The following is a 26210-nucleotide window of genomic DNA, read 5'->3' on the forward strand; positions in this document are numbered from 1 at the left end:
AAGCCTCTGAAAAATGAAAGAAGCCATCTGATTGGTTGCTATGGGCAACTGCACCACTCTTCTTCACAGGTTTTGATAAATCTCCCCCAATGTGGGACTGTTTGCAAAAAGTGCTCTGTGTAGAAAGCCCCCAAAATTGCATTTTTATTCAAGTTTGTCCCACAAATATTTTTGTTTGTCATTGCAAAGTATAATTGGTGACGCAAAAAAACAAGCCCTTATATGAGTCTGTAGGTCGAAAAGTAAGAGTTATGTCTAGAGAGGAGCGAATCAGAGCTGACGATCCAGAATTCATTACGAATTTCAGAAAATATACGATTCGCAACGAATGTGAATATCGCTGTGATTCTGTTGCGCAAATCACTTCATTAAACTCCATTTACTGCGGTGCAGGCTCCAGGGCATCTAAAATGGCGGATCCACTTGTCAGTATATGGGGCAAGGACGCCTGGGAAGGTGGGAAGAGAAGTAGGCGGGAAGAGAAGTAGGCGGGATGACCCTGAATCACATGCAGGATGTAGCCTATCAGCAGCCAGTCACCCCTGTGATGTCACAGCCCTATATAATCGGCAGCCATCTTGCGGCCAGTCACTTCATTATATTACACTGCAGAAGGATCATAGGACGCAGAGCCTGTGTGTGTTACAGCAGAGAAAAGCGCAGTCCAGCAGCGTTTAACATCCTCCTAGTAACATCAGATAAAAGAAGTGATCTGATTGGTTGTTGTGGGCAACTCAGCATTTTTTGGGCACTAACATATATTTATCTATCCTGGTAATTTAATGTGCATAACGTGACGGATGCGCTTTATTTGTGTTAAACAAAATTGCTTTGTGTTGCTTTTTCCTTTTATATATTTCGATAAAAAGGCCCATTAAAATCTTCAGCACCAGGCCCATGATCCTCTTAATCCGGCCCTGTGGCAAGCTCATTATGTGGTTCCGTCACTTTCTAAATGTATTACTCATCTAGAGAACTCTAAGAAACTTTTATATCGTTGGTATTTGACACCTCAGAGAGTATCTAAATTCTCTGACGTTCCTAATTGTTGTTGGAGATGTAAAGGGGAGGGATCCTTATCTCATATTTGGTGGCATTGTCCAGTTATTACACAATTCTGGAGGAAGATAGGTAGATTTTTGTCACATATCTCTGGTTTCCCGATCATATTGACTCATTATTTAGCCATTCTTAATATAGATATTGATGTATATTCCCACCACCATAGAACAGTGATTCTTCACACGTTATTAGTGGTAAGACAGAAAATTGCACAAAATTGGAACTCAACCAAGATACCATCTATCAAAGAAATAATTAGAGGTGTAAATAACAACTGTTGGTAGGAATATAAAATAGCAGAATCCTTAGATAGACTGACGCACTTCTTGTACAGATGGGATGTCTGGAGGCGGAGTAAATATAATACCGTCCAGCTTTGAACTTTTTTCGCTTGATAACAAATAAGTCCTTTTTTCTACTCTCACTCATACCCTGATAACTCCGTGGAGCTTTCTCTTTCCTTCTTATGTTGGTTGTTGTTTTCTGTTCTGTCCTTTATGTTTTACCTTGAAGTTTTTACCCGTAATAGGGTGATATTTTACTTACCATGATTGTGCATTTCTATACAACTATTATAATACTTGCAAGCCCTGTGAATTGCATATACATCTTTGCTACTTTTCAAATATATGAAAACATCAATAAAAATCTAAGTTTAAAAAAAAAAAAGAAAAAAAACATGAGAAAAGAAAATTGAAGCACAAAAATGAAAATATACTGTGTCCTCAAGGGGTTAATATACTGTGCCCTCATAAACGAATTTATGAACATACTGTGCCCCATAAGTGAATTTAGGAATATACTGTGCCCACATATGAGTTTATGATGGGGGCACAGTTTAATCTTATACTGTGCCCCCATAAATGAGTTTTTATTAATATACTGTACCACCATGCATGAGTTTATTAATATACCTTGCCCCCAAAAGTAAATATATTAAATAGAGATGAGTGAATTTTTTAAAAAATTTGATTCGGCCGATTCGCCAAATATTCCAGAAAACTTTGGTTAGGTCAAAGTTTATTTGCGGCAAATCGCTATTAACCCCTTAACGACAAAGGACGTATATTTACGTCCTCCACCGGCTCCCGCGATATGCCACGGGGTCACGCGGTGTCCCCGCATCATATCTGGTCGGTCCCGACGGCCATCAACGGCCGGGACCCGCGGCTATTACAGGACATCACCGATCGTGGTGATGCCCTGTATTAACCCTTCAGACGTGGCGATCAAAGCTGACCGCCGCGTCTGAAGCGAAAGTGAAAGTATCCCGGCTTCTCAGACGGGCTGTTCGGGACCGCTGTGAAATCGCGGCGTCCCGAACAGCTTACAGGACACCGGGAGGGCCCTTACCTGCCTCCTCGGTGTCCGATCGGCAAATGACTGCTCCGTGCCTGAGATCCAGGCAGGAGCAGTCAAGCGCCGATAACACTGATCACAGACGTGTTAATAAATGCCAGTGATCTGTGTAAAAGATTAGTGTGTGCAGTGTTATAGGTCCCTATGGGAGCTATAACACTGCAAAAAAAGTTTAAAAAAAGTGTTAATAAAGATCATTTAACCCCTTCCCTAACAAAAGTTTGAATCACCCCCCTTTTCCCATAAAAAAAAAATAAAACTGTGTAAATAAAAATAAACATATGTGGTATCTCCGCGTGCGTAAATGTCCGAACTATAAAAATATATCATTAATTAAACCGCACGGTCAATGGCATACACGTAAAAAAAAATTCCAAAGTCCAAAAAAGCGTATTTTTGGTCACTTTTTATACCATTAAAAAATTTATAAAAAGTGCTCAAAAAGTCAGATCAAAACAAAAATGGAACCGATAAAAACTTCAGATCAGGGCAGAAAAAAATGAGCCTTCATACCACCCTGTACGTGGAAAAATAAAAAAGTTATAGGGGTCAGAAGATGACATTTTTAAACTTATACATTTTCCTGCATGTAGTTATGATTTTTTCCAGAAGTACGACAAAATCAAACCTATATAAGTAGGGTATCATTTTAACCGTATGGACCTGCAGAATAATAAGGTGTCATTTTTACCGAAATATGCACTGCGTAGAAACAAAAGCCCCCAAAAGTTACAAAATGCAAATTTTTCTTCAATTTTGTCGCACAGTGATTTTTATTTCCATCCTGCTGTGGATTTTTGGGTAAAATGACTAATGTCACTGCAAAGTAGCATTGGTGGTGCAAAAAAATAAGCCATAATATGGATTTTTAGGTGAAAAATTTAAAGGGTTATGATTTGTAAAACTTAAGGAGGAAAAAATGCTGAGTCATTAAGGGGTTAACTAGGCCCATATGCTGCACCAATATGTCCTTATCTTGGCTGCACTGACAAGCCTTGTGGTTTTGGGTGACAACGCGTTTGGTTTTAAAAGGTAAGGAGGAAAAACGAAAATGCAAAAACTGAAAAACCCTGCGTCCTTAAGGGGTTAAAAACTGTTATTTCTGGCCTACAGAGAGCCTCAATAAGGGTATAAAACACTTTGCTTTGTCCTAACATGCATAGGCAGTGTGCTGTGTTAGTGAAATAATACTGTTATTCAGTATGACATGCAGATTACAGGCCTTGCTATTAGAATCACTGCCACAGAGCGTCTGGATGTGACAGATTTTTAATGTAATTTTTATTTAATTTAATTAGAATTTATTTTAGTTTTTTTTTCTGGTGACCATCGAGTAGGCTGTCCGCCACGAGGCAAGCTACCACCTGTTCCAGCCTCTGCCTCTCAGTGCACCCCCATATTCTGAGTGTACCAGCAACTTGGACAGGAGCACATTCGGCTTTTGTGCCATTGGATAAGTGGGCGCATAAAGCTAGCAGTGGCAGCAGTGAAAAAGCTTGTACTTTTATCTTAATATCGAGCTGTCGGTCCTCCACCAGGCAAGATACCACCAGCCCCTGCCTCTCAGCGCCCCCTGACTGTGAAAGTGCGAATGTTTCATTTAATCAGTTATGATTCATTGTTATCGCTCCAAGCTGTTTCATTGGATTCTTGTGACGGCGACGACCATAGGGCCTCAGTCTTGAAAAGATTACATCGATTTAAAAAAAAAAAATTATATTAGATTCCCAAGTTTAATGTCTCTGTGTTTACTTTGAGCTAATACTGTAAGACCAAAAAACCCAAACTAACAAGTCACATGGCAGCACTATGACAGAGCCTAGAGGTGGCAGCAGCATGAGGAGACCATAATCTGGCAGAATGACACAGCGTGGAATTGGTGGCAGCAAGAAGAGACCATATAGTGGCTGAATGACACAGACTGGAATTGGTGGCAGCATGATTAACAATCCCTAAGATTAAAAGATACATTTTAAAATTTAAATTGAAGACTTATGGTAGCTAGTGCTACCATAAACATTTTAAAGTAATGTCCCAGGCCCAGCAGCATCAGTAAACCATATAGTGACTTAATGGCACAGCCTGGAGCTCACGGCAGCATGAGGAGACAATAGGGCTTCACAATCCCTAAGATTAAAATATGAATTTTCAAATTTAAACTGAAGATTTATGGTAGCTAGTGCTGTCATAAACATTTTTAGGTAATGTCCCAGGCCCAGCAGCATCAGAAAACCATATAGTGGCTGAATGGCACAGCCTGGAGTTGGTGGCAGCATGAGTAGAACATATAGTGGCTGAATGGCAGAGACTAGAGTTGGGGGCAGATGAAGAGACCATATAGTGGCTGAATGGTGCAGCATGAGTAGAACATATAGTGGCTGAATGGTACAGCCTGGAGTTGGCGGCAGATGAGGAGACCATATAGTGGCTGAATAGCACAGCCTGGAGTTGGCAGCAGCAGGAGTAGAACATATAGTGGCTGGCACAGCCTGGAGTTGGCAGCAGCATGAGTAGAACATATAGTGGCTGAATGGCATAGCCTAGAATTGGCAGCAGCATGAGGAGAACAGTGGCTGAATGGCTCAGTCTGGACTTTGCAGAAGCCTGAGGAGACCATATTGTGGCTTATGGCACAGCCTGGAGTTGGTGGCAGAATGAGTAGAACATATAGTGGCTGAATGGCACAGCCTGGAGTTGGCGGCAGAAGAGGAGACCATATAGTGGCTGAATGGCACAGCCTGGAGTTGGTGGCAGCATGAGTAGAACATATAGTGGCTGAATGGTACAGCCTGGAGTTGGCGGCAGATGAGGAGACCATATAGTAGCTGAATGGCACAGCATGGAGTTGGCAGCAGCATTAGTAGAACATATAGTGGCTGAATGGCACAGCATGGAGTTGGCAGCAGCATTAGTAGAACATATAGTGGCTGAATGGCACAGCCTGGAGTTGGCGGCAGATGAGGAGACCATATAGTGGCTGAATGGCACAGGCTGGAGTTGGCAGCAGCATGAGTAGAACATATAGTGGCTGAATGGCACAGCCTGGAGTTGGTGGCAGCATGAGTAGAACATATAGTGGCTGAATGGTACAGCCTGGAGTTGGCGGCAGATGAGTAGACCATATAGTGGCTGAATGGCACAGCCTGGAGTTGGCAGCAGCATGAGTAGAACATATAGTGGCTGAATGGCACAGCCTGGAGTTGGCAGCAGCATGAGTAGAACATATAGTGGCTGAATGGCACATCCTGGAGTTGGCAGAAGCATGAGGAGACCATATAGTGGCTGAATGGCACAGCCTGGAGTTGGCAGCAGCATGAGGAGAACATATAGTGGCTGAATGGCTCAGTCTGGACTTTGCAGAAGCCTGAGGAGACCATATAGTTGCTGAATGGCACAGCCTGGAGTTGGCGGCAGCATGAGGAGACCATATGTTGGCAGAATGAGACAGCCTGGAGTTGGCAGAAGCATGAGGAGACCATATAGTGGCTGAATGGCACAGCCTGGAGTTGGTGGAGCCATGAGGAGACCATTTGGTGGCAGAATGAGACAGCCTGGAGGTGGCAGCAGCATCAGGAGTCCTGAAAGTGACCCGGTGACAGTGATCCGGTGGGTGGCAATACCAGTACCCGGTGACGAAGGTGGGTGAAAAAAGGTCTAATGCAGAGGAATGTTTGTAACTGGGGAGCAGCGCCTTAAATCTGTTTGGCACTAACCATATTTGTGAAGTGTTGGTTTGGCACCATGGTCAATCTACTCTGATGCATCAGGCATTGGTGGGTGGAGATCCTGGCTGATCCATGCCTGATTCATCTTCACAAAGGTCAGTCTCTCCACATTTTTCGTGGACAGACGAGTTCTCCTTAGGGGGACTATGGCCTCTGATGCACTAAACCCCCGCTCTGATGACACACTCCTGGCCGGGCAGGACAGCTTTTCCAGGGCAAACTCTGCTAGTTGCGGCCACAAATCAAGTTTGGCTGTCTAGAAGTCCAGCAGATCTTCAAGGTGTGTTGGCATGGGCATGTCAAGGTATGCCGCCACCTGCTGGTTGAGGTCCTGCTCCAGGTCTACCTGCTGCTGATGAGTTGCTTCACTATGCGGGTGAAGAAAGGTACTCATCAGCGAAGACTGTAGACTCAGGCTGCTGCTGATGGAGCTAGTACTGCTTCGGCCACCCCACCCCTAGCCAGCAGCCATGGCAGTGGAAGGTGAGAGTCAGACCTGCGAGAGGTCCCCATTGCTCAGCAGTACATTTTTGACCCAAATCATCCTCCCATCTCTGTTGAAATATAAATTTTTGAATTTTTCACCAAGAAATGAAACAAGTATCGACAAAATTTTACCACTAACCTAAAGTAGAATATGTCACAAAAAACAATCTCTGAATCAGAATGAAAGGTAAAAGCATCCCAGAGTTATTAATGCTTGAAGTGACAGTGGTCAGATGTTCAAAAAATGGCCGGATCCTTAAGGTATATTTGGGCTGGGTCCTTAATGGGTTAAGGTCGCAGCCCATTTTCACCTTAATGACCCGGACATTTTTTGCACATATGACCACTGTCACTTTAAGCATTAATAACTCTTGGATGCTTTTACTTTTCATTCCGATTCTGAGATAGTTTTTTTTCGTGACATATTCTACTTTATGTTAGTGGTAAAATTTCGTCAATACTTGAATCATTTCTTGGTGAAGAATTCAAAAAATTTATGAAATAATTGAGAATGTTGCATTTTTTTTTTACTTTGAAGCTCTCTGCTTATAATGAAAATTGATATTCCAAATAAATTATATATTGATTCACATATACAATATGTCTTCTTTATGTTTGTATCATAAAGTTGACATGTTTTTACTTTTGGAAGACATCAGAGGGCTTCAAAATTCAGCACCAATTTTCCAATTTCCACATCATTTTTAAAATCGAAATTTTTCAGGGGCCAGTTCAGTTTTGAAGTGGATTTGAAGGGCCTTCATATAAGAAATGCCCCCTAAATGACCCCATTATAAAAACTGCACCCCTCAAAGTATTCAAAATTATATTCAAAAAGTTTGTTAACCCTTTAGGTGTTTCACAGGAATAGCAGCAAATTGAAGGAGAAAATTCAAAATCTAAATTTTTTACACTCTCATGTTCTTGTGTGCCCAGAATTTTTACAAGGGGTAAAAGGAGAGAAATCTTCCTAAAATTTGTAACCCAATTTCTCTTGAGTAAGGGAATACCGCATATGTGTATGTCAAGTGCTATATGGGTGCACTACAAGGCTCAGAAGGGAAGGAGCGTCAGTGGGATTTTGGAGAGTGAGTTTTTCTGAAATGGTTTTTAGGGGGTATGTCACATTTAAGAATGTATGCCTATGGTGCCAGAACAGCAAAAAAACAAACAAAAAAAAAACACATGGCCTACTATTTTGGAAACTCTACCCCTCAAGTAAAGTAACAGGGGGTACAGTGAGCCTTTACACCCCACAGGTGTTTGACAACTTTTCGTTAAAGTTGGATGTGTAAATTATTATTATTTTTCACTAAAATGCTAGTTTTCCCCCAAATTTTTAATTTTTACAAGGGGTAATAGGATAAAATGCACCCCCAAATTTGTAACCCCATCTCTTCTCAGTATGAAAATACCCCATGTGTGGATGTCAATTGCACTACTGGCGCACTACAATGCTCAGAAGAGAAGGACTCACATTTGACTTTTGGAAAGCAAATTTTGCTGAAATGGTTTTGGGGGGGCATGTCGCATTTAAAAAGCCCCTATAGTGCCAGAACAGCAAAAAAAAAAAAAAAAAAAGAACAACAACAACATGCCATACTATTTTGGAAACTACACCCCTCAAGGAACGTAATAAGGGATACAGTGAGCCTTAACACCCCACAGGTGTTTTACAACTGATGTGGATGTGAAAATTATTTTTTTTATTTTTATAAAATGCTGGTTTTCCCCCAAATTTTACATTCTTACAAGGGGTAATAGGAGAAAATGCCCCCAACATTTGTAACCCCCATCTTTTCTGAGTATGGAGATACCTCATGTGTGGACATCAAGTACACTGCGGGTGTACTACAATGCTCAGAAGAGAAGGATGCTCATTTGTAAATTTTGCTGAAATGGGGGGGGGGGGGGCATGTCGCATTTAGGAAGCCCCTATGGCGCCAGAACAGCAAAAAAACTAACAAAAAAACATGGTGTACTATTTTGGAAACTATACCCCTCAAGGAACATAACAAGCAGTACAGTGAGCCTTAAAGGGGTTATCCAGGAAAAAAACTTATATATATATATATATATATATATATATATATATTATTAACTGCTCCAGAAAGTTAAACAGATCTGTATATTACTTCTATTAAAAAATCTTAATCCTTTCAGTACTTATGAGCTTCTGAAGTTAAGGTTGTTCTTTTCTGTCTAAGTCCTCTCTGATGACACCTGTCTTACTACAGAAAAATCCAGGCATCTGCATTAAAGGGGTTATCCAGGATATAACTTTTTTATATATATCAACTGGCTCCAGAAAGTTAAACAGATTTGTAAATTACTTCTATAAAAAAAATCTTAATCCTTTCAGTACTTATGAGCTTTGGAAGTTAAGGTTGTTCTTTTCTGTCTAAGTGCTCTCTGATGACACGTGTCTCTGGAACCGCCCAGTTTAGAAGCAAATCCCCATAGCAAACCTCTTCTAAACTGGGCATTTCCCGAGACAGGTGTCATCAGAGAGCACTTAGACGGAAAAGAACAACCTTAACTTCAGAAGCTCATAAGTACTGAAAGGATTAAGATTTTGTAATAGAAGTAATATAGAAATCTGTTTACCTTTCTGGAGCCAGTTTATATATATATATAAGTTTTTCCTGGATGTGAAAAGGAAAAAGTTGATTTTTTACACTAAAATGCGGGGGTTACCCCGAATTTTTCATTATCACAAGTGGTAACAGGAGTAAATGTCACCGTAGATTTGTAAATACATTTCTTTGGAGAAAGGACATACCTCATATCTGGGCGTAAGCAGCTCTGCGGGTGCTCACCAGGTCTCAGAAGAGCAGGAGTCAGGGGCCTTGAGCTTTTAACATAGCTGCCTATGGAACCAGAACAATGGGAACCCCCCCCCCCCCCCCCAAGGAGCGTTTCATGTGGTAAATTACTAAGATGGGGCACAGTGGGACGTAAAATCATAAAACAGGTTATGTTTCAAGAATCATGACCCAGAGCATAGCCATGGCCATTCCTAACCTGTTGCCTCAAATGAGCACGCCGCTCAGGTGGAGAGAGCGCTGCACATTTGAAGCAACATAAAAAAAGTCTCTGATGATAGTGACCCATGACCCATTTTTGGAAAAAATACCCCCAGAGGTCTTATCAGGTTTTTTTTTTTTTTTTATAAAAGAGTTTTTTGGGCAATTTAGTGGTTTTATGGGGTTAAAACTTGGAATGTACTCTGAACTTGGTACATTGAAGCCCCCAAAAGTTACAAAATGAAATTTTTTCTTCAATTTTGTCGCACAATGATATTTTTTTTCCGTTTTGCCATGGATTTTTTGGTAAAATGACTAATGTCACTGCAAAGTAGAATTGGTGGCGCAAAAAAATAAGCCATCATATGGATTTTTAGGTGCAAAATTGAAAGCGTTATGATTTTTAGAAGGTGATGAGGAAAAAATGAAAATGCAAAAACGGAAAAACTCTGAGTCCTTAAGGGGTTAATGCAGAGGCCCGGATGATCGGGGCAAGTGTCACATTGAGTAGTGGTGTCCTTCTGTATCCCCCTCCTGTGACACACCCTATATTTTTTCTGGGATCGTCCCTTCTTTCCAGTGTTGGGGACTTCACCAGGAAAGTGTTGGCCTGGGACGATCCTGGCATCTATAACTTCAGTTCCTTGGGAACTCCGGCCTGCTCTTTCCCGGTCACCAAAGATCAGGGCCTTTAGGACTTCTTCTTGGAACTGGAGGTATGTCCCTGTGTTGCCAGCATACTGGGACAGTACAAAAGAGTTGTACCTGGCTACCTGTACCAAGTAGACCGCAACTTTTTTGTACCATACCCGTGTTTTGCACATGGCGTTATATGGCTTCAGGATTTGATCAGAAAGGTCAACTCCCCCATGTACCGATTGTAGTCCAGAATACAATCGGGCTTGAGGACCATTGTTGTGTTACCTCGCACAGGGACAGGTGAGCTGCCATTACCATGAATTGTGGTCAGCATAAGTACATCCCTCTTATCCTTATACCTGACCAGGTATAATGGGTAAGGGCATGGGACTAGGTGTCTGGATCAAATTTGGAGGGAGGCCTTTAAACCTCCTATTACTGGTCTCCAGTAATAGGAGGTCCAGTACCAGTTGGGAGTGCAGCAGCTCTACATTCATACGCAATACCCCCCCACGACACTCTGACAACCATGACCCGGAAAGGTGAGTATATCACCTAGGTGTGGTGGAGGGGTCACACCAAGTTGATATACATTACAAGGGAGTGCCCCCTGGTCTCTTTTTTGCTTTTTCTCCAACCTTGTACAGAAATCAGACAGCATCTGTTCTACAAGTATTTTATTTTCCAGCACTTGTAGAACAGAGTTCCCTGTAGAAGGTATAAATGACCTAGAAAACAATGGATAAATAAGTTTGTCAGGCAGAAATTACAACATATGATGATGTGGTGACCCACAGGTGTATATAGGGACCACAGGTGTAGTGGGTGTGAGTGGTGGGATCAGATGGTATTTACCCCGGGGGAAAGACTGTATTAACCCCTTAAGGACTCAGGGTTTTTCCGTTTTTGCACTTTCGTTTTTTCCTCCTTACCTTTTAAAAATCATAACCCTTTCAATTTTCCACCTAAAAATCCATATTATGGCTTATTTTTTGCGTCGCCAATTCTACTTTGCAGTGACATTAGTCATTTTACCCAAAAATGCACGGCGAAACGGAAAAAAAAATCATTGTGCGACAAAATCGAAAAAAAAACGCCATTTTGTAACTTTTGGGGGCTTTCGTTTCTACGCAGTGCATATTTCGGTAAAAATTACACCTTATCTTTATTCTGTAGGTCCATACGGTTAAAATGATACCCTACTTATATAGGTTTGATTTTGTCGCACTTCTGGAAAAAATCATAACTACATGCAGGAAAATTTATACGTTTAAAAATGTCATCTTCTGACCCCTATAACTTTTTTATTTTTCCACGTATGGGGTGGTATGAGGACTCATTTTTTGCGCCGTGATCTGAAGTTTTTATCGGTATGATTTTTGTTTTGATCGGACTTTTTGATCACTTTTTATTCATTTTTTAATGATATAAAAAGTGACCAAAATACGCTTTTTTGGACTTTGGAATTTTTTTGCGCGTACGCCATTGACCGTACGGCTTAATTAATGATATATTTTTATAGTTCGGACATTTACGCACGCGGCGATACCACATATGTTTATTTTTTATTTTTTTTACACTGTTTTATTTTTTTTATGGGAAAAGGGGGGTGATTCAAACTTTTATTAGGGAAGGGGTTAAATGACCTTTATTAACACTTTTTTTTTACATTTTTTTTGCAGTGTTATAGGTCCCATAGGGACCTATAACACTGCACACACTGATCTCTAATGCTGATCACTGGCGTGCATTAACACGCCTGTGATCAGCATTATCGGCGCTTGACTGCTCCTGCCTGGATCTCAGGCACGGAGCAGTCATTCGTCGATCGGACACCGGGGAGGCAGGTAAGAGCCCTCCCGGTGTCCGATCAGCTGTTCGGGACGCCGCGATTTCACCGCGGCGGTCCCGAACAGCCCGACTGAGCAGCCGGGTCACTTTCACTTTCACTTTAGAAGCGGCGGTCAGCTTTGACCGCCGCTTCTAAAGGGTTAATACCGCACATCGCCGCGATCGGCGATGTGTGGTATTAGCCGCGGGTCCCGGCCGTTGATTAGCGCCGGGACCGACGCGATATGATGCGGGATCGCGGCGCGATCCCGCTTCATATCGCGGGAGCCGGCGCAGGACGTAAATATACGTCCTGCGTCGTTAAGGGGTTAACCCCTAGTGTTCGTGATGCCAGTGTGGTTTTAGGGTTCCGGAACACCACATGCCCGGCTTCTGAGTATAAAACAGATGGAATTATCTTCACAGCTAAGGCCAGATTTCCCAGAGAGGTGGCCAGGACCCAGAAGGACCTCACAGCTTGCTGGACCAATATACTTGTAATTAACTTGACTTGAGATTGGACTTGACTTGACTATATGCAGGACTTGACTAGTTTCAGTGACAGCAGACATAGACTTGAGACTTACTGGAATGACTGTAGCTTTTGGGATCTTCCAGATGCTGATCACTTGCACTGAGATCTCTGGTGGTTGCTCCCTCAGTAAAGACTGATGGTACAAGAGAGTGAATTATAATGGCCGCTCCTTTTATATAGTGGGGGCTGGACTAAAGCCCATTGGTCAAGCTGCGGGTCATAGGTTAAGCTGGTGCTCTCTGGGATAACATGTGACAACAAATCATGTGACTGCATAAAATAACATGTGACAGACTTACACAGGTCCTTGAGACCTCCCACAGGTCCCCTGTACTACCTATACATTAGAATACTGTCTGGGCATTAAATCAATATTCACAACATTCTGTAAACAGGGGGAGACCTTTTAGGGGAGCCCCCAGGTCACTGAGGGTCTCAACGTGATAGGGCCTAAGGGTAGTGCAGGACCATGTCCTGTACTGGGACATTACAATGACAAAAATAAAAAAGGAAATAGAAAATCACTATACCTTTTATGAGGATAGGATAAAAAAGCTAATGAAGCGGGCCCATGTGCCCATAACCGCGACCGAGGGCATGCCTATAGTGGGCATACCCTATGACAAGGACAGCCTGAGAAGAAAAGAAAGAGGGAAGTGAGGGAGGGCTACGCTGCTGACGAACGCCAGGCCCAGAGGTAACACTGCCCCTTAAATACTCCATGCCCCTCCCACAAATCCAGCCTTACCAGGCTTTACACTTGTGGTCATGGCAATAAAGAAAAGACGTACTTACCGTCCCTAGAATCCAAATGCTTCAACTCGCTGTTCCTTCTGACACGAAATACCAAACTTGCAAGACATTCCTTAACCAATACAAGAGAACCAATACCTACTGCATGAGTTTAGTTGACTGCGCCCTACACATATACCTAACAGCGGTTGAACTGTACCCATAACCGTGACTGAGGGCACACCTATAGTGGGCAAAAATTGTACTGCTAGGTTAGAGTAAATCAATATTCTCTTTTATTGTACATTACATCACCAAGACATTTAAAGACATCTGCCATTTCCAAATGGGTTTGGGATATACGCTGCATAAGCCGCAGAGTTTCAACTGCCGAATTTCTTGAGAACGGTACTTTTTTTTTTTTTTTTTACTTTTTATTTAGTTTTTAAACAAGAAAACATAAAATTACAACTCCTACTACAAGGAACAAATAAACAATCATAATGTACAAATTAGTGAGAAGCATATGTAATAGAAAGAGAGAAAACCAGAAAAAAAAAGGGGGGGGGGCATGGAGAGAAAGCAGAAAAAGAAAGAAAATTGTTAGAAAAAAAAAAAGGGGTTCACTATGAAGATATTCAATATACCGTATTTATCGGCGTATAACACGCATTTTTTAGGCAACATTTTTTAGCCTAAAGTCTATCTGTGTGTTATACGCCGATAAGCCGCTGCAGTTCAATGATTTAAAGCGGGCGCTTTAAATCAATGAACTGCAGCGGCTTTTGCAAGTCCAGAGATCTGCCGTTGCTGCCCAGTTCTCTGCCCCTGCCTATCCTGGGGTCCAGAGACTGCCGGCGCCACTGTCCCATTACCTCCCCCATCCCCCCGGTTTTTCTGACCTCGCAGAAGCCCCCAGGAAAGGCGCAATGACAAGTGACGCGACGTCACTCGTCAATGCGCAGCGCAGTGCATAGCAACGACGCATAGACGCCACATCCGAGCCAGAAGCAGCGCGGACCCGACCCCGGCAAAAGATAATCATAAAACCGGGGATGGAGGAGGCAATGGGGCAGCCACGCCGATAGCCAGGTGGAGAGTAGCAGCGGAAGTAGGGCTCTAGACCCCAGGAAAGGCGGGGGAGAGAAGCGGGCAGCGACGGCCTCTCTCCCCCTGCCTTTCCTGGGTGCTTCTGTGGGGTCAGAAACAGTGTACCGGGGTAAACACATGCACACACACGCACCCTCATTTTACCAAGGATATTTGGGTAAAAAACTCTTTTCACCCAAATATCCTTGGTAAAATTTTGGGTGCGTGTTATAGGCCGGTGCATGACATACCCCTATAAATACGGGTATATGCAGATCTAGTACAGATCAAATCTGTTCTATAAGTTCAGCCCACTTACTCCTTCTATCAACTCCTGTCCCCCGCGTCCCCACTTTTCTAGCTATGAGTCCCTCCAATGTAAGATTACGATGGACAGTAGCTTTAATAACTGCAATCTCCAGAATGTCTACCGATTTCCAACACTGGACAATGAAAATTCTTGCCACAGTGAGAACATGATAGATAATAACCATATGGTCTGTAGGTATATTTTCCAGGGTCGGAAATAATAAGGCTACTTCAGGGCCCCATCTAATGGGAGTAGAAAGGAGCTGGTCAAGAAGGTGCTTAATGTTCAACCAAAAAGGACGAATATGATCACATGTCCACCAAATGTGCATCAATGTACCTACATCTTTACCACATCTCCAGCAGTAGTTAGAAACGAAGAATAAAATTTAGCGAGACGAGCAGGAGTATAATACCACCTGTATAACAATTTCCGTGAGATTCAAAATGATTAGCACATCTAGATGTTTTCCTATGTATATCAAATATGAATCCCCATTGCTCAACTGTACATTTTTGTCCCAGATCTTCCTCCCATCTCTGCTGAAATGTAAAGCGTTGAGGTTTATTAATCTGTAAAACTCTGTATAGGTCACAGAGATTCCCTCAGTAAGTGCCCTATTTTTTAGGAAGAACTTTTAGTATCTTGTTCTACTTGTTACCTGGGGCCAGGCTAAGCAGCTAAGAAAATGATGTATTCTTAAATATTTATAAAACTCCTTGTGAGAAAGAGAAAAGACCAGAAAAGTCAAAAAGTTGAGAAACGGTGTGTATACCTGCTTTAGTCCAAGATCTAAGGTCCAAGTCCTTTAGATAGCTACTTATCGCTATAAGTGGAATATCCATTACCCAGGGACACAAGACCTTCATGTATTCGTATTTACTCCAAATTTTAGTAGCTGCGGTGATGGTAAGGCATTAAACAGAAGGGGAAGGAGTAGGGTTGATCCTACTCTTAATAGATCAGATTCTATGCCCACCCAGTGGGGAGAGTCTTTTTGCCACCACCATCTTTTAAGCTGCTCTAATAAGACTGCATGATAATAGGTTCGTAGACAGGAAAACCCCATTCCTCCTTCCCTAACTGGGTGATAAAGGAGTTGTGCACTTACTCTAGGACGCCTTCCAGCCCATATGAATTGTGATAGTAGCTTCTGAAGATCATAAACTTACAAATTGGGAACTACAATTGGCAGGTTTCGAAAACAATGTAAAATTGAGAACGTTACTTTGTGCTTTGAGGCTGCTGAGGCCGCTCCTATTCGAAATTAATGCCCTGAGCGGATTGAAACCTAATATCCTAATTAACATGTGAATATGACTAACAAACAGCGAGGTAGTCAGCAGGACTGAATTGAACGGGAGCAGAGGGCTGTGTTCCGATTGCCCACTTAATACCTGCGTCCACTAAGTCAGTACCCTAATCGGACACCATGCGTTACCTGACGGATAGTAGTGAACCACCATACCTTGCCTACATCTTTTAGTTACTGTGATGGTAAGCTCTACACACCCTTTGATGACCCGTAGTTGTGATTAAGTAAGAAATGGCAATTTGTTCGATGCACATGAGAATTCTGCTGGCCTCAGAAAGCCGTAGAAAGCTAGGTAAATGCCAACTTTGATCACCTAGCTACGATGTGCACTGAAAGGTGAAGAGTCTGGGAGTGTCGACATTGCTCTGAACATTTCCCCTGTGATAGGTAACTGTGCCAACACTGGCAGGGCTCTGTTGATACTCATACCTTTTAGGGCCGCTTTCATCACGTGTGCTGCCAGAGGAACTACTGGAAAAATAGATAGAATGATGATGCTGAATACCAGAGAGATGAAGTTTAACCGTGTTATGTGAAAGCTTGAGGTCAGAGTGGCAAAAAACAATAAATTGTAGGATAGTGGTGATATTGAAAGTCAGGGAAAAAATGTGCCGAGACAGGAAAGATTGAAATAATTTCATATCGGCTGAATATGCCCTCCTAGTGCTTGGGGCTAATGAATCCGCCCCTAATGATCCCACTATCTCAGAGTAACGTCTTAATCCAGCATCAACTTCTGATATCGAGGAACCGGGGTGCCTATTGGATCCGCATCTGGTGTGACATGGAAAAAGACACCAAGATTAGCTCTGGATAACGCGTCAGCCGCTATGTTACAATGACCAGAGATGTGTTGACAGACAAACCGCATTACCTGAGGGGACTTGGACCTGCCCTTGTTGACTAAATCAACTGTCGCCATGTTATCACAAACAAACCACTGTGGAATTAGACCATGTAGCCCCCCAAACCTGGGCCGCTGCGACAATTGGATACACCTCGAACAAAGCCGAAGTGTCTGAAACATGGAATTACCAGAACATCTGTGGGTCACTGACCAGTCTTGTGTAGCTGCAGCATCTGTGTACACTTTGGGGGACTTGTCATCCACTTCTGGTAGGAACATTGAAATTCCATTCCACTGACTGTTGTGCTGCTGCCACATGTGTAAGTCAGCGAGGGCTTCAGGACCAAGACAAACCTGACTGTTAGGGTTGGGTGCGTCCGGCAGTAATGACAACAACCTGGAGACAAAGGACCTGCCTTGTGGTATAATGCGCATTGCAAATGCCAGCATACCTAATAAGCTTTGTAGTTTAGCTTTGGTTGTGACCTGTGTCCTCATGAATTTTTGTACTGTCTCCTTGATTCAGGGTAATTTTTCTGCTGGCAAACTTGCCTGCATATTGACCATGTCCAATACTATGCCAAGAAACGTGAGTCTTACCATGGGACCTTCTGTCTTTTTTGGTGACAGTGGTACACCCACAAAGCTGAACAGGGACCATAAAGCAGCAAGACTACCAGGAGGAGCCAAAGGGGCTTCTAGTAGTAAAAAATCGTCCAGGTAATGAATCACTTGTTTGCAACCTGCCACGTTAACCAGTGCCCAGTGCAGAGCTTGCGCTAACTGGTGAAATAACCAGGGGCTACTCTTAGAACCGAAGTTGAGTTTCTTGGTGAAATAGTATCTCTCCTGCCATTTCACCCCATACCATTTCCATTCTTGACCCATAGGTAACAACTTGAAGAATGTCAGCTTTTGACAACCAGGTGCCTGATCCCAACTGAAGAACCACCTGTATTGCCTGATCAATGGAAGAGTATTTCATGGAAAATTCTTCCAAAGGGATAAGGGAGTTTATGCTGGGAACTACTGAGGAATATGGGGCAGAAAAGTCATAAATTAAGCGTTTTTTATAAAAAAAATTTGAAGTAACCACACCAATTGGGCTGACTCTCCAAATCTCAAAAGAGGAGGCGAGAAACAGACCAATCATGTACCCTTTGTCCACCTCAATGGACAACAACTATGACACCACCTGTGGCTCCCTACTTGCTGACACCAGATTGTCACACTCAAAAATAGCCTGTGGCAGTGCAATCAGACCGGTATGGAATCCCAGCCTAAATCCATTCAACAGCCACTGCACCCAATCCGGGTCCGGATGCTCAGTTAAAATTTGAGCCATTGCTTCCACTTGTACCCCTTCTAGTCACGCCTGCTGCAACTTTTGCGAACAGATGGAACTTGGATGGGCCCTGAAACACGGAAAGCAGACATGTAACAGCCTACAGTCGCTGTAATTACAGTTAGATAGGTTGTAATTATTATGAATTTGGCTTTTTCCTAGATATTTCACTGGGCGCCCCAACTTATCCACTGTAGGCGTGACTTTCTGACCGAGGACAGGTGATGGAGTGACACCTTTGCTGGTACTTGGCTTTGCTTCGTGACTGGCATTGGAGCACCAAGGTGCAGTATGTGATATGGACTGGCAAATTGCACAAGTTGGAACCTGTAGGATCGCAAAATGTTTATAAAAGAGTTCCGTATCTACGACGCTCCAATCAGTCTCATAGGAGAACTGACTGAAAGCCGCCGCGGCCTTCGCTGGGAACAACCTATGGTAGTCGTAGAAATACAATCCTCCATACTTATATGCAATATATATACTTATATGCAATATAAGTTCTCCCCACCTGTCCGGTTTCACCAAACATATGACATCCCTATCTATATATATATAAAACTCAATGTATGTGTGTATGTATGTATGCTCCAGCATCACGTCCAAACGGCTAAAGATATTAACATGAAACTTGGCACACATGTTACTTATATGTCAACAAAAAACATAGGATAGGTAATTTAATCCTTACCCACCCCCATTTGCCAGGGGCGGGTTTTTTTTTTATTTTTAAAGTCCCATACAAGTCTATGGTAAATATATGTTACTGCATAACTTCCAAACGGCTGGAGATATTTCGATAATACTTGGTCACATGTTACTTCTATGTCCACTTAAAATATAGGATAGTTAATGTAACCCTTAACTACCCCCATTTGTGAGGGTTGGTGTTTTTGTTTAACCCCTTAAGGACCAAGCCCGTTTTCACCTTTAAGTACCTGGCCAATTTTATTTTTGCGTTTTTGTTTTTTCCTTCTCGCCTTCTAAAATCCATAACTCTTTTATATTTCCATCTACAGACCCATATAAGGGCTTGTTTTTTGCATGACCAATTGTACTTTGTAATGAAACCTCTCATTTTACCATAAAATGTACGGCGAACAGGAAATTTAAATGAAAACCCCAATTTTGCACATTTTGGAGGGTTTAATTTCACACTGTACACGGTTCTTTATTCTGTGGGCCAATACAATGAAAATGATACCCATGGCTAGATACTTTTATATTTTTTTACCGCTTAAAAAAATATCTAAAACTTTTTACAAAATCAGTAATCAAAAATTTCCCTATTTTGACCACCTATAACTTTTTCATTTTTCCGTATATAGGGCGATATGAGGGCTCATTTTTTGCACCGTCATCTGTCATTTTTATTGATACCACATTTGCATATATAAAACTTTTTTTAACATTTTTTATACATTTTTTTTTTAATGGCCTTTTTTTTTTTTTTCATTTAACGTTTACGCCGTTCACCGTACGGGATCATTAACATTATATTTTGAATGGACATTTACGCACACGGCAATACCAAATATGTTTATAAAAAAAAAAAAAACATTTACGCTTTTTGGGGTAAAATGGGGAAAAAACTGACAATTTTCAATTTTATTGGGGGAGGGAATTTTTCACTTTTTTAAACTTTTTTTTTTTTTCATTTTTCAACTTTTTTTTATACACTTTTTATGTCCCCATAGGGGACTATCTATAGCAATAATTTGATTGCTAATACTGTTCAGTGCTATGCATAGGACATAGCACTGATCAGTATTATTGGCTATCTCCTGCTCTGGTCTGCTTGATCTCAGACCAGAGCAGGAGACTCCAGGAGACGGATGGAGGCAGGTGAGGGGACCTCCGTCCACCCTTACAGCGCTGCCACGGCGATCCAATCATCTTTTTCAACGTGCGCATTGCCGCAGATGCCGTGATCTGTACTGATCACGGCATCTGAGGGGTTAATGGCGGACATCCGTGTTAGTGCGGATGTCGGTCATTACCGGCGGGTCCCCGACTGCTGATAGCAGCCGGAACCTGCCTTGTATGATACAAGCTCCGCTCCGATGCTCGCGGTCATACGCAGGACGTAAATGTACGTCCTGGTGCGCGAAGTATCGACAAGCCAGGATGTACATTTATGTCCATGGTCATTAAAGGGTTAAAGTCCCATGCAAATCAATGGGAAATGTATGTTCCCACATAACTTCAGCACGGCTAGAGATATTTCAATACCTGGTCCACATATTACGGGTCAGGATAGGAGGTCGAGATAGGCGGAAGGGATAGGAGGTCAGGATAGGGGGTCGGGATATGAGGACGGGATATGAGGACGGGGTATGAGGACGGGATAGGAGGTTAGGATAGGCGGTCGGGATAGAAGGACGGGATATGGGGTTGGGATATGACAACAATATATGAGGACGGGATATGAAGTCAAAAGCTTCCTCCTTTGTTTATTTTCCTCCCCAACAAGGATTAGGAAGGAAAAACCACACAACACCGGGTACTCAGCTAGTATAAGCTAAATACCATCACAAACTCAACAATAGTCAGCTTGCGGTTCAACCTGACATCCTTGATTTTGAAGACAACCGATAGCTCGCCGCACGCCACCGTCTTAGTCTTGGTAATGTCTTGGGTGCTGATAAGCAAGAATGCCAGGTTGACATCTTTCCCGTCAAGGATATCTTTATGGATGGATGCTGGAATGAAGTGCAATGGCATGATTTTTGGCATCCCCATGACTCTACCTGTGCCTGCAGATGCCTGAGAAGTGGATGGCAGCACCGGCAAGACTGGGGATGGTGGTTCGGGTGACTGCCTTGTATTACCCTTCTCTACCGCCTTGACTCTTGCTTGCAGGCTAGACTATGAAGACATCATTGTATTCATCATACTATGAAGCTGTGCCAGGGATGTAGCCATGGTCTGTCCTGACACCACCTCTTGACTACCACTGGCCTTCGGCCCTGACATTAACAAATTATACAGTTCCGCCTTCCTGGCTGATGCAGGGAAAGGAATGCCTTCTTTTCGGAGCTCCTCCATCAGCCTAGGAATGGTCCATGACCGGTATGAAGCAGCTGCCCCACGTTCTGAGCTCCTGAGGGGAGTTTCCGGAATGGACAACGTTTCCTCAATGTCGGAAATGTTGGACATAGCTGAGGGACACACCTGTGCGGGCCGTAAAAGGGTGCCGGGGAAAAAGTAACAGAACAATGACCGATAACTGACCTAGCTACTAAAAACCTACTAACCTGATGCAAAGATCAGCAATCGTCTAGCTTCTGCCTAGAAATAAGAACACAATGTAAAACACTACGCAATGACAAAGAGACACAGTCAATATCGGGGCCTATCATGGTGACCAGTGACTACCAGAATAACAACCAACCATGTGAGATGGACCTGCACCATTCGTACCCTTATGAGCCGGTGTCTGACAGACGTAGAGCTTTGTGAATAACACCGTGATAAAGAAACCCTGAAACTGTATGCCGGATGTAATGACGAGGTACGAAGTTGTTCTGAAGAAGTGTCAGTAACAACCACCCACATTAGTCCCTACTGAAAGCGAGTCAGTAACACGGTAAACCATTGCCTATGTATAGTCCCCACGATTGGTCTGAAGGCGAGTCAGTAACAACAATCGCGCATAGGCTCCCTCCTGAAAAACTTGTCAGGTTAACAGGGCTAGTACCTATGCCTATGTGCTGCACTGCTCTGAAGACGTGTCAATAGCAATATATGTCCCCCCCCCCCCCCCACCCAGCCCGCCTTACCCATCTATAGTCTAACAACACTGTGACAGTAACTCCTCCAGAATTGTGTGAGCATTAGCCGTGACTAATGACAAGTGCCTGGCCCTGCCCCCCTCCCTCCTCTAAGTATATAACAAACATACCCACCTTGACACCGGGTACTTTCACTGCACAAGATTGCCAACACCTGTAAGTGCTATTGAGCATAGCAGAAATAATAAAATGTCAGCCTATACATAATCTAGCATATTCTTCCACACATATCCCTTCCAACCATAGCTCAAAATGGAGCCCATAACATTCACCATTAGCATAAAGTGCAGTGCTGAGTGCATGTGAATAAAGTTACCCGGAACAGCATCCGGTCCCAGTGTCCGGAGGCGGAATATGCGTCTGTTATAATGAGTCCATAGCCCCCTTCCCCCGATACCTGGTACCAGTAATGCATATCACCTCATCTCACCTCACCGGACAAAAAAATGTTGCGCCACCGCTAAAAGGCCCGGGTACTGGCTGCACGTAGTAATCCCGCTCAGCCCGATGCAAGTATAGCGTATAAAACCCGAAGCTGGTGAACGGCACTTACCCGCATGCCGTGTTCTTCTCTAGACACTACGGAAGTCCTGCGTAGTGTCGTAACCTAGAAAACTGGTAACCTGGCAACCTAGCATGCTGCCGACGAACGCCCAGCCCAGAGGTAACGCTGCCCTTTAAATCCATGCCCCTTCCCACAAATCCAGCCTTACCAGGCTTTACACTTATGATGGTCCATAAACAGATGTGGCCTTTTTCAGGATAAGAGCGACATCCCTCATCACATAGTCACAATTGGCATCATACGTGAACTGCTGGAGTGACATCCATCATAATGCAGTCCCCGTCTGAGTTGGAGGTGAACTGTGGATGGTCCTAATGTTTCACTATCTCCTTCCCACCTTTTTTCTCTCCTCCGCCATCACTCCTACTAGTCTCCATACACTTCTACCTGTACTTATACTCATATGAGAGACCCTCACTGTTGTCAGGCAGCACGGGCCCTTTTACAATGATTCTATATTATGACATCACATGTGTGTAGCCTCACAAGTTCTACATCACATTACAGGGTGTGCTATGCTTCTAGTTGAAATTATGAATGTTGTTTATGTGTGTGTAGATAGTAGATGGGGCCCTTCATTCCAGTGTATATTAGGGGCCCCTGAACACTTATTATTTTTCCAGCTGTATGTGCTGCGTAGCATTGTCCACTGGATTATGGGAGATATTTATCAAAACTTTTGTAGGGGAAAAAGTAGACCAGTTGCCCATAGCAACCAATCAGATTGTTTTTTTCATTTTCAACAAGGTCTCTGAAAAATGAAAGAAGCAATCTTGGTTGCTATGAACAACTGGTCAAATCTCCCCCCTATATTACTATTTAGAGCTTGGTGTAAATTATGTATTGCATCCAGATCTCAGCTTCTTCTTCTGCTTTTACTCTCATCTGTCAAAAAATAAATAATAAAATAAAAACAAAAATTGACCCTTGAAGGTCACATAACATCATCTATTTATCAGTCAGGTTACTGTATTTCTCAGCAGTGTAAGGGCTGGTTCACATCACGTTTTCTCCCATACGGGAGCGCATACGGCAGGGGGGAGCTAAAACCTCGCGATCCCGCATGCCTTTCTATGCGCTCCCGTATGTAATTCATTTCAATGAGCCGGCCGGAGTGAAACGTTCGGTCCGGTTGGCTGATTTTTGCGCCGTATGCGCTTTTTCCCAGGACCTAAAACTGTGGTCAACCACGGTTTAGGTCCGGTTGTAAAAGCGCATACGGTGCAAAAATGAGCCGACCGGACCGAACGTTTCACTCCGGCCGGCTCATTGAAATGAATTACATATGGGAGCGCATAGAAAGGCATACGGGAGCGCGAGATTTTAGCTCCCCCCTGCCGTATGCGCTCCCGTATGGGAGAAAACGTAATGTAAACCAGCCCTTACACAATCCAGATAAGTGCTGAACTGTGAAACTGTAGTTTATACTATTACTAGAGCTATTTCACCTGAAACCCTGCAACTTTATCCATAATGATTAAAAACTAATTCTCTAGTCTCCAGTTCATTTTTTTAACCTTCTTATGACCTGGACAATTTTTGGCCTTGAGGACATAGTCACTTTTCATTCTTGCATGTTCGTTTTTGCTCCTCTCCTTTTAAGCGACATAACTGTTTAACTTTTCTATTCAAAGGGCCATATGAGGGTTTTTTTTTTTTTTTTTGCATTTTTTTTTTTTTCCTCCTCCCTTTCAAAAAAATCATAGGGGGAGATTTATCAAAACCTGTCCAGAGGAAAAGTTGCTGAGTTGCCCATAGCAACCAATCAGATCGCTTCTTTCATTTTTAAAAAGGCCTCTTAAAAATGAAGGAAGCAATCTGATTGGTTGCTATGGGCAACCCAGCAACTTTTCCTCTGGACAGGTTTTGCTGAATCTCTCCCAGTATGTTTTAAATTTTCCACCTACACACCCATATGAGGGCTTGTTGTTTGCACCACAGATTGTACTTTGTAATGACATCACTGATTTTACCACAAAATCTACGGTGAAAAAAAAAATATATATATATATATTTGTGGGGTAAATTTGAAAACAAAAAACAAAAACAAAATGAAAAAACAAACAAACACATTTTGCAACTTTTGGGGGCTTCCGTTTCTACGCAGTGCACTTTTTGGTAAAAATGACACCTTATCTTTATTCTGTGGGTCCATACGATTAACCTATTAAGGACTTAGGGCGTACCTGTACGCCCTTAGCCCGATCTGAAAAACGCATCACACCGGGTTGGTCCCGGCTGCTAACGATAGCCAGGACCCTGGGCTAACAGTGTGCGGCACCGATCGTTGTGCCGCGCGCTGTTAACCCTTCAGACGCAGCGATCAAAGTTGACCGCCGCGTCTGAAAACGAAAGTAAACGCTTCCCGGCAGCTCAGTCGGGCTGATCGGGACATCGCGATAAAATCGCGATGTTCCGATCAGCTGGGACGCAGGCGGAAATCTCCTTAGCTGACTCTGCGGCGTCCGTTCGTCGATTGATTGCTCCAAGCCTGAGCTACAGGCTTGAGCAATCAAGCTCCTATCTGACTGATCCGTGCAAAGCTATGGCTTTGCAGGGATCAGCATAGAAGATCAGTGTGTGCAGTGTTATAGGTCCCTATGGGAGCTATAGCACTGCAAAAAATAAAAAGTTTAAAAAAAAGTTAACAAAGGTCATTTAACCCCTTCCCTAATAAAAGTTTGAATCACCCCCCTTTTCCCATTAAAAAAAAAACGGTGAAAATAAAAATTTACATATGTGGTATCGCCGCATGCGTAAATGTCCGAACTATAAAATGATATCATTAATTAAACCGCACAGTCAATGGCGTACGCGCAAAAAAATTCCAAAGTCCAAAATAGCGTATTTTTGGTCACTTTTTATATAATAAAAATTTTTATAAAAAGAGATCAAAAAGTCCGATAAACACAAAAATGGTACCCATAAAAATTTCAGAACACGGCGCAAAAAATGAGCCCTCATACCGGCCCGTACGCAGAAAAATAAAAAAGTTACAGGGGTCATAAGATGACAATTTTAAACGTATGCATTTTCCTGCATGTAGTTATGATTTTTTTCAGAAGTGCGACAAAATCAAACCTATATAAGTAGGGTATCATTTTAACCGTATGGACCTACAGAATATAGATAAGGTGTAAATTTGACCAAAAAATGCACTGCGTAGAAACGGAAGCCCCCAAAAGTTACAAAATGAATTATTTTCTTCAATTTTGTCGCACGAGGATTTTTTTTTTCCGTTTCGCCGTGGATTTTTTGGTAAAATGACTGATGTCACTGCTAATTAGAATTAGTGGTGCAAAAAATAAGCCATCATATGGATTTTTAGGTGCAAAATTGAAAGCCTTATGATTTTTAGAAGGTGATGAGGAAAAAATTTAAATGCAAAAACGGAAGTTCTTAAGGGGTTAAAATGATACCCTACTCATATAGGTTTGATTTTGTCGTTCTTGTCTGAGAGACTAGCTTCCACTGAGCATTTACCACAATACAGCCAGGAAACTGCCAGGAACTCTCCTTGTAGAGTCCTGCATTGGGATTGGAATCATGCG

General features: G+C 42.7%; 2 long non-coding RNA genes across 3 annotated transcripts in view; one reads left to right on the forward strand and one right to left on the reverse strand.

Annotated features, from left to right (window-relative positions):
- Positions 1-26210, forward strand: part of LOC130293433 (uncharacterized) — a 182000-nt gene that overhangs the window by 34745 nt on the left and 121045 nt on the right. The gene's annotated exons all lie outside the window — the stretch shown is intronic.
- LOC130293437 (uncharacterized) lies at positions 21558-23017 on the reverse strand. Its single transcript, XR_008848213.1, has 3 exons — positions 22648-23017; positions 22209-22257; positions 21558-21591 (listed from the first exon to the last, which is right to left on the reverse strand). It is a non-coding gene; the product is annotated as an uncharacterized LOC130293437 (long non-coding RNA).

This window comes from Hyla sarda, chromosome 10, assembly GCF_029499605.1.
Source record: "Hyla sarda isolate aHylSar1 chromosome 10, aHylSar1.hap1, whole genome shotgun sequence".
Classification (NCBI taxonomy): Eukaryota; Metazoa; Chordata; class Amphibia; order Anura; family Hylidae; genus Hyla; species Hyla sarda.